Source organism: Apodemus sylvaticus, chromosome 4 (assembly GCF_947179515.1).
Source record: "Apodemus sylvaticus chromosome 4, mApoSyl1.1, whole genome shotgun sequence".
Lineage (NCBI taxonomy): Eukaryota > Metazoa > Chordata > Mammalia > Rodentia > Muridae > Apodemus > Apodemus sylvaticus.
This window is the reverse complement of record NC_067475.1, coordinates 38,266,160-38,276,543: the sequence shown is the minus strand read 5'-3', so window position 1 is coordinate 38,276,543 and position 10,384 is coordinate 38,266,160. Positions and strand designations below refer to the sequence as shown.

The 10,384-nt window shown below is 40.4% G+C and overlaps 1 non-coding gene across 1 annotated transcript; it reads left to right on the top strand.

Moving 5' to 3' along the window:
- Positions 1-8,227: 8,227 nt before the first annotated feature.
- Positions 8,228-8,357, top strand: LOC127683907 (small nucleolar RNA SNORA17). The gene has a single exon (XR_007977688.1). It is a non-coding gene; the product is annotated as a small nucleolar RNA SNORA17 (small nucleolar RNA).
- The last annotated feature ends 2,027 nt before the right edge of the window (positions 8,358-10,384 follow it).

Sequence of the window (10,384 nt, the reverse complement as noted above, 5' to 3'; positions counted from 1 at the left end):
ACATGGGAAAATCACTTGAAATGCAAATAAAGAATATATCGAATAAAAAAAAGAAGGAACAAACAATAAAAAAAGGAAATTTACATTTACAAACAAACTATTGTAAATATAGACATTAGAAAAATGTTTAACTGAAATGTCTCCTACTCAGAAAGCAAAAATAAAACAGTCCTATTTAGTTATACCACATTTATCATTTTAATTTTTCACTTTTAATTTCAGCATTGTCCACATATCATAGAAATGATAAATTAGATAAAATTCCAAGCGTGATTTGTTTGGAATGAACAATGATCCTGACACTCATTTTTATTAGTTTCCAATGAACTTCCATATTTTCCATTCACACAGTCAGAGGCTGGACTTCTGCGTACCAGTGCCAACATTGTAGACATCTGTCAGTGTGAAGGACATTGTCCCAAAGGGAAACATGCAGAGCGGCCGATTTCCAGTGCACTTTACACCAGTGCACTTTACACCTTCCATAGGAAGTGTGCAAAGCATGGTGGTGACAGCTGCCATACCAGCCCTAAGGTGGCTTTCGATGTCCCATACCAACCCTCAAATGGCTTTCCTGTAAAAGTGTGTCTGCCACCATAGCAGACAAATATAAAAGCTCAAAGGAAAGAGAACTCTCACTGATTATCTTCCTCCAAGAAAATCTTAGTCACGTGCAGATTGTAAATTAGAGCAGGCAAAACAATAAAGCAGTACTCATGCAGATAATGATGTTGTCTCCTAAAAATTTTAATTCTTTGCATGTATTATAGTTCTTCGGAGCCTTAAATATCATCCACTTTTAGTGAATAGTTCAGCCCCTGTATTCCTGTACTTTTTGTTCCTGGTGCACTCTAGTTGTGTGGTGTTGCTTTGCTTGTAGCGCTTGCCTGGAAGTCTCACTTATGGACCTACACACACACCCGTGTTGCAGGATCACACCACGAATCCCATAGTCTTGTCATTTACTGAAAGTTCCTGTTTCTAGTTATGTTGTGGCTCAGCCCTTAGCATACACCTTTAATCCCTCTGTCTAGAATACAGACATTCCCTTAGTATATACTTTTTTTTATTCAATATATTCTTTATTTACATTTCAAATGATTTCCCCTTTTCTGGCCCCTCACTCCCCGAAAGTCCCATAAGCCCTCTTCCCTCCCCCTGTTCCTCCATCCACCCCTTCCCATTTCCCTGTTCTGGTATTCCCCTACACTGCTGCACTGAGCCTTTCCAGGACCAGGGGCCACTCTTTCCTTCTTTTTGGGCATCATTTGGTATGTGAATTGTGTCTTGGGTATTCCAAGCTTCTAGGCTAATTAATATCCACTTATCAGTGAGTGCATACCATGAGTGTTCTTTTGAGATTGAGTTACCTCACTTAGGATGATGTTCTCCAGCTCCATCCATGTATCTAAGAATTTCATGAATTCATTGTTTCTAATGGCTGAATAGTACTCCATTGTGTATATATACCACATTTTCTGTATCCATCCCTCTGTTGAGGGAAACCTGGGTTCTTTCCAGCTTCTGGCAATTATAAATAGAGCTGATATGAACATAGTGGAGCATGTATCCTTATTACATGCTGGGGAATCCTCTGGGTATATGTCCAGGAGTGGTATAGCAGGGTCCTCCAGAAGTAAATGAGGGTAAAGTTAGTTTATAGAAGGATGAATCCACATTTGAAAGTGATGACTAACTGAGCGGCATCAAAGGGAAAGAATTAATAGAATAGGATATGCCCAACTCTCAAGAGAACAGAGGGAATAGAGGTGACTTAAGGGAGAGCAGCACAAAGAACAAGAATGGGGCAGGGGCCCGTTTTACAGAGACAGGTTGCAGAGAGAGAACAAACTAGACAAAGGTGACGACAGAAAAAGCGAGAGAATGAGAAGAAGACTGAAGATTAGAAATCATTTCCAAAGTAAGTATGAGACCAAGCAGAGCCCTCCAGGAGAAGCTGAGAAGAGCAAGATTGAATTCTTCACCTTGGAGAAGAGTTTGAGCCAGAAGAGCTGGGTTGAGCCAGCTGGCCAGAGTTCAGAAATAACTAGGACACTTATTTAGCAGCAAGTCTCAGAGGCTGGAAGCATTCTAGGCCTAGACAAGTCTGTATAGAGGCTAGAAGCTTCCAGGACCAGGCCTAGGTTAGCAGAGACAATAAACCTTTGAGATGACAATTACGTCAGGCAGATAAAAGTCACCTTCACACACATATATATATACATATAAGATTCTCTTCTTGCCATGTTTGTGCACACACACACACACACACACACACATACACACACACAAATAAATAAAAGAAATAATCACTTTAAAAGGAATATGGGTGGTACATGGGAGGGTCCAGAGAGGAAAAGAGAAGGGGTTGGCATTAAAATGTAAAAGAAAAGTTAAAACCTGAAAACAAAACATAAACACCAAAAAGTAAAACTTACTGCTTTTAAGCCAGAACGTTCTGTGTTTACCTTTACATATCACCCTCTTCCCATTTTGACAAACCTGTCTTACACACATCTTATACGAATATTTAAATAGTCTTCTCAGGATGTTAAGTAAATATTTTACATTTCAAAACTATTTATTTATATTTATTTATTTGTTTATTTATTTATTTATTTATTTATTTATTTATTTATTTATGTGTATATGGGTCTTTGGGCTGCAGTGCCTGCAGTGACCAGAGGAGGGCATCAGATCCTCCTTGGACTGGACATACTGATGGAGTGAGCAGTCGTGAGTCCTAGGGATGAAGAACCCAGGTTCTCTGGAAAAGAACCCAGTGCCTTTAAGCACTGTTTGAGCATCATCCCATCTCCATTAAGGACACGTTTAGATATAATAACATTACTACATCAAAATTAAGAGGAGTCTATTTTTGTAACCAGCCTTCAAGTGTCTGACACTGCCTTTTATTTTATGCACATCAAAATATGAGAACATATACTGTAATTGAATTCAGGATTTTATGCTGTCAATTTTTACTGCACTGTGAGTTATGGTCAGGGAGGCTCTGGAGGCACAAATAACAAATCAGTCTATGCTCATAACTCTTGTTTATCTATCATAACTATATAGTTAAATCCTTGTTGCTGAAGGCACTACATACTTCATCTATACAACACAGAGAAATGAGTGTTGAATAAAACAGGGAAGTCTCTTTCTACTGATGAACTTCCATCGAGATGTTAATTGCAGGCTACTAAGGAAGAAGGGAAACAAAAGTCCTGCTGGCACTGGACCGTGCGCATGGCAGGTCTCTCTGTGTGGCAGGTATTTCTGTGTACAAGGCCCACATCTCTGTCTCCCAACCTCCCTCCCTCTCCCTCTCCCTCCCTCCCCCTCCCCCTTCTCTCTCCTTGTTTTCCAATGGTCCACCTTTTAACTGACATCTCTACTGCAAATTTTGTTTGCCTTATATCATGCTGTGAGCATTAGTTTCATTAATATTTATGCTATAAACCATTCTGAATCCTAGAACCTCCCTATACCACGTTTTAAACGAATGTTTAACAAATAGCTCTAATTGACTTGCTAGGAAGATCTTATTGCCAACCCCAGTGTTGTGTTATCCTTGCATTAATCTCATGTCAAAGCTTACTTCCATTACTTCCTGTTTTCATTTTTTTTAAACTGCTTTAAATTTTTCGCTTTTTCGCCTTTCTTACATGTTAGATAGACAGTTTTCAGCGTGTGTGGTTAGGAAGCTGTACATAAAGACATGGCTGACATTGTGACTGACCCCGCACTCGCTGTGCTCCCTGCCGCGGTCGCGCCTCTTCAAGTGAAGTGCCGAAACTCTGCCTCTCCTTTCCTCATGATCCTTTAGAATGTCCTGTTTTAATATAATTGTGTAACGTTGTAAACATACCTGTAAACCCATTCACAGTGACATTACAGCAATTTTCAATAATAAAATTGTTTTGAAATACTGAAACCTGAAAACAGTACACGCTACCATTTGATCATATTTTTGCTTTATGGAGTACCTCTCTTACTTGTGCTACAATTCCCACTCTCCTTTCCATTTAGGTCATTTCCTGTAGTCATTCCGGGAAGGCAGACGAAGAATGACAAATTCCGGTTTCCCTCGGGTGGGTGTGGCCTTGCTTATTCTTGCTGAAGGTTCTCATTTGACACACCCTTTTGAGCTGAGAGCTTCCAGGTTTGTCTGGTTTTTATTTATAAAATGGCTTTCACTTTCTTCTGCCTTCTAGTATTTCTTTTTAATCAACTTACAGGAAGAAAATTTTCCTTAGGGATAGAGTGAGACTTTTCTTCCACTGTTTAAAGAGTTAGCTCTACTTTACTTTTTCATGAGTGATTACGGTGTGTTATCATGTGACAATTCTTGGTAGCACTCTTATCTCTGCTTGTGAGGCACACAACTCTGTCTATATCCTCAGCTGCTGATCTTGGGACAGGTGTCATTTTTTGTTTTATTTTATTATTTATTTATTTATTTATTTATTTATTTATTTATTTATTACTTATTTACTTTACATCCCTCTCACTCCCCCCTTCCTGGTCATCCCCTCTGCTTCTTTTCAAGGGACCACCCTGGAACATTAAGTCCCTTAGAGGCCAGACAAGGCAGCCTAGCTAGAAGAACATATCCCATGTACAGGCAAGTGCTTTTGGGATCGCCCCTGCTCCAGTTGTCTAGGATCTACCCCATATGTAGAGTAAGTTGTGTATTTACTGCATATGAGCAGGGAGGCCTAGTATATATTCTTTGGTTGGCAGTTCAAACTGAGAGCCCCAAGAGTCCAGGCTAGTTGATCTGTTGGTCTTCCTGTAGAGTTCCTTCCTATCCCCTTTTGGGCCCACAATCCTTCCTCCCATTCTTCCATAAGTGTATCCAAGTTCCATCTACTGTTTGGCTATGAGTGTCTACATCTGTCTGAGTCAGATACTAGATGAAGTCTCTCAGAGGACAGGCATGCTAGACTCCTGTCTGCAAACATAACTGAGTATTATTTCTTTTAAAGATTTATTTATTTTATTTATATGAGTACACTGTAGCTGTACTGATGGTTGTGAGCCACCATGTGGTTGCTGGGATTTGAACTCAGGACCTTCAGAAGAGCAGTCAGTGCTCTCAATCACTGAGCCATCTCTCCAGCCCATAACTGAGTATTATTAATATCAGGGATTGGTGCTTGTCCATGGGATGGATCACAAGTTGGGCCAGTTTTTGCTTAGCCATTCCCTTGGTCTCTGCTCCATCCACTATCCCTGCATTATAGGAAAGGATCTTCACCAACTATGCATTGGACAGGGGGCTAATATCCAAAATTTATAAAAAAACTCAAAAAGTTAAATATCAACAACTCAGACCAATTTTAAATGGAGACAACGTAGGGAGGAGATATGGGATGTGGGACAGTAAGAGGGTGGATGGGGGGTATAAAATATGGACAATTAATTAATTAATTAATTAGAATTGGGGTATAGAACTAAACAGGGAATTTTCAACAGGTGAATCTTGAATGGCCAGGAAACAGTTAAAGAAATATTCAACATCCTTAGTCATCAGGGAAATACTAGTCAAAACAATTCTGAGGTTCCACCTTACATTCATTAGAATGGCTAAGATAAAAAAACTCAAGAGCTAGCACATGCTAGTGAAAATGTGGAAAAAGGGAGAACACTATTCCATTGTACTGGGAGTACAAACTTGTACAACCACTTTGGAAATCAATTTGGTGTTTTCTCAGAAACCTGGGAATAGTTCTACCTGAAGACCCAGCTATACCACGCCTGGGCACAAACCCAAAAGATGATCCACCATTCCACAAAGACACTTGCTCAACTATGTTCATAACAGATTTATTTGTAATAGCCAGAAACTGGAAGAATCTAGATGTCCCTCAGTTTGTGAATGGATAAAAAAAAATGATGTGTGGTACATCTACACAATGAAATACTATTCATCTATTAAAAAGAAAGACATCATGAATTTTGAAGGCAAATGGATAGAACTTGAGAATATCATCCTGAGTGAGGTAATTCAGTTCCAAAATGACATGCATGGTATGTACTCACTTTTAAGTGGATATTAGCTTAAAATATAGGATAGCGATGATACACTCCACAAACCCAAAGAAGCTAAACAAGGAAGACATGAAGGAGGATGCTTGAATATCACTTAGGATCGGAGATAAAATTGTCATAAGAGGGAGGTAGAGGGAGGGACCTGGATGGGGGATGGAATAGTAAGGGAAATGGGAGTTAGTTCAGGATCACATATGGAGAGGGACAGGAGGGACGGCCAAAGAGCCATAAGAATGAGTGGAAATCTACCTCTGACAGGTGTGGGAAGGTGTGGAGGCATCTCTAGGATAAGACAGAAACATGGCATAAGGGAGGCACCCATGAATCATGGGGGTGACCATGGAACCTGAAGATGTCCCCTCCTCTAGCTAGTGATGTCCTGTCTTTGGAATCTTCATTTTTTGGCTTCTTCCCTTCTTGTTAAAGGGCATGTAAACACCAAGCTTATCAGGCTGTCTTATAAAGAGTAGATGTGAGTCCAGTGTTTAAAAATAATCATAGAGATTTAACTATGTCATTTTTGACTTTCAATATGATGGCATTGGATTTGTATTTACTTTATGTCCTTAATCTTTCAAGAACCAAACATACTCTGTTACTGATTATGTCTATAAATTATGCCTTCCAAGACAAGAAAGATGGCTCCACAAGTGAAAAAGGTTTTTGCTAAGACTGATGACCTTAGTTGAATCTCTGGCACTCACATGTGTACGGAAAGAATCAACTTTTTTATGTTGTCAACTAACCTCTTCATACATGTGCAGATATACTCGCTGTGTCTTACATTCCCATCTGTCCCACACATACACATACACACACAAACACACTTATTAAATTTTAAAAGCAAAACTGGCATTTTCATTTTATTGAAATGAAATGGAGCTTAGGAAGGGTATTGCACTCTGACTGTGGCAATCAAGTCAATTGGAGCTTGCTAACATATTAGATAACTCACCAAAATAAGGCAAACAACCTTATACATCCCTGAGTGAAAGTGTACCTCTCCATGGCAAGTTGTCTATTGTGATTGATACCAAAGTCATTACACCCCAGTTTATACAATAATAAATAAAACACTTAACTTTTGCCAAAATGCCTTCCATATTATTTCAATGATTTTTTTATTGTGTGGAGATGATATCTTATACATACGCAATATTTTGAACTGATATGTATTTAAATCAGTAGCATTAGCTACACCTACACCTAAGGAAATATAAGTACCAACCTAGAAGGAGCTTCTAGTCTCCGGCTTCCACCTATGCAGTGCTAGGATCAGTGATTCTGCCAGCAAACCATGTCTGGTTATATGCAGTGCTGGGAATAGAACTCACAGCTCAGAGTATTTTAGTCCAAGAATATACATATAGATCTAAGCCCTGGAACCTGTGTCTAATTGAGTTTGATGCCATGAACTCTAGGGTTTCACCATCACTAATAAGACAACATTTTCCTTCCTTTCTCTATAGTGATAGGGATCTCTTGACCCTAACACCACCCACCCATTTCATGATCTAGGGGAACACTGGAGTGTGGATATTCACAATCACGGCTTCTGAGCATCACATGGAAACTACTATTCAGAACATCAACCTGTCCGGGTAGAAGCCACTTTTAGAAATTTAGAATTTTATTTGATTCCACAAGTTGGTTGTTTCCAGCATTTTTTCTGTTCTCCTTGTCAATTTTCCCTCGTCTACTCTGATCTCCCTGCACCAAAACCACTGGGCAATGTCAGAAATCACTTGCCTGAAACAGCCATCACTTCTAAAATACCCTGTATTATTCTGAATATGTTGTAGACCTAGAAGTATTTGTGTGACAACTTATACTTCACAAAAACATGAAGAAAAGGTTACTATTGCAATAAAAAGGTTCAGGCTTTTCATCTATTTGAAAGCCAAAATCCAAAAGTGTATTTATATTCATCCCATCTGGACAAATATTTTCATTTTACTATAGGAACCTTAAGAGTTCTTCTGTATTCAAACAAACAAACACACAAAAATAACAAAAAATAAATAAAACAAACAATGGTAGCACTTGTTTTTGTTCTTTTCAATGTATATTCCTTTGAAACAATCTCATTTTGAAATTTGTGTAAGCAATTGTGAGTCTATGCATTAGTATGCACATATGGAATCCTCCATTTTAAAAATAAATTATTTGACCTGCCCATAGAGGCATTGTAGGTGTGGCTGCTGTGTCACACATGAGTCAGTAGGTGGGAGAAAGGAGACAGGCTATGTCTACCCTCAGTGCTTATCTGTGAACATCTGAATGATTAGCAACCTAACATTTCCTGAAAGAAAGGGAGACTGAGATGATCACCAGTCCACTCCAGGGGTCCAAACAGGAAGCTACCCTGAGACAACCACCAGTCTAGTGCTACTCGGGCTGGAAAGGCTCCCAGGGCGTAGAAAGAGCTGGAGACTAAAGAACCCCTCCTGGGGCATGGACCATAGGTAGAAATGAGCCCAAGATAGATGTGGTGTCATGCAGGCAGCTGAAGCAAGGAGTAAGCACAAGATGGCCATCAGTCTGGTCTGATGCCTCAAAGGCTGGGGAGGCAGACCCTGCCCAAGGTGACCCCTGTAGGACCACGATGGCTCAGGATTGTTGTGGGCCGAAGTCTGTCTCAGGATAATGAGAGACCCCCAACTCAATGTTTTTATACCTCTAAGCAACTAGCCCAACACAGAGTAACTTGTTTTTCTGTTTTCAGCTTGAGAAAGATAGCCCACCCTGTTCTAGTTCCAATGTTTAACTATACAATGCCCCAAGAGCATTTGCTCCAGATAATCTCTAACCTTCCTTACTTCCTCATTCTGTACTTCCCCATTCCATGCATGTTTTGTCCTCCACCCCTTGCCTTGTGAATTGTGTCCTTCAACCCTTGTCTTGTGATTTTTCCCCTTTAAATAACCCTGACTTCTGTTGTACAGGGTCCTCAGTCCTCTACCCCTGCGCGGTGCATGGCTGTGGAACCCAGAATTCTGGAATAAAGAAATCCTCATGTTATTGCATCAAGACCATTCCTTGGGTGTCGCCTTCCGGGGTGTGGGGTGCTGGGGCACCCTTGGTTTTGGGGGGGTCTTACAATAACCAGGATTCTTTGGTCCAGGAAGATACAGGTCCGGCTGGAAATTACAAGCTGACATGACCACAGAAGCGGTTTGAAACCTGAATGTATTTTTCCAGTATCTCCCAAAGTCCAATCAAATTAATACCTCAAATTAAGCATCATATACATCTATAAAAGGCTAACTAGGCTTTCTCGGGCAATACAGGGTGTTTACCCAAAGTCCAGAGCACCTGCGGCTAAACTGCTTCTTCATCTTGGTCTCGATGTCACACCAGCCTGGGAGCTGAAGAAGCATGGTTCCTGTGCCTAGCCTCCTGGCGAAAATGGTGGCATTGTAGAGCTTGGGAAGCTGCCTGACTCCCGTTGTCTTTCAAGAGTACTTCCACCTAGTCTGCCCATTGCATTTTTCTCTGTGCCATGCCCAGGGCCACCATAGGCTCCGAGCAATCAGCTCTGGTGATTAGCTCCAGTAGTGGCCTCTAGCCTCCAGCCTGGTAAAACTAACTGGCTGCAGCTTTTTGGGCCAGCTTGGTAAACTAACTGGCTGTTAGCTGTTAGGTCCAGCCTGATGAACTAACTAACTTATTCCTCCTCAGAGTGTCTATCTCAGTAAAAAATATCTATTTCCTCTTTGAGTCTAAATTGAGTCTTCATGAGTATTAAGTGTGAACTGTATCCTGAATCACACCTGGATAAGCTAAGAAGGTTGTTTTGCTCAAGGACTCCCTGGGTGGGGCCTGTAACACAAAAGGCAGTTCCTTATAAACTTCCCTTGCTATTCTGTTGGGCCTGAGTTAGCCTGTCTGCATAACAAGCAAAATCAAGAGTTAAAGTCAGAACTGGATTAACTTGTGGGGGAAGGTAGCTATGGAACTAGGTACCAACTCAAACGTAAATTCTTACTACCTGGCCCAACAGCCCTTTGTATGGCAGGAACCTTGTAATATTTTTCAGATGTAAATATCCTTAGTCTGGGCTATTGTTTGGAATCTGCCTGCCCTGAAAGGGATGACTAAGAAGCAAAGAAGAGCCTGTGACTAGAGTCCCTGGAATGCTTTTCCTACTGTAATAGCATAAATGGTTGGAGCAAATCATAGCAAAATTTTTTGGCTACAAGATGGATTCTTACATATCTATATTTGCTTGGTCCTGGCCATATATTTACTGTGTCCTGGCCATCAGAATTGCCAATTGAGATTTTCAGCTTCTGAATGTAAGAGAGAGTTCTATTCTTCCCAGGAG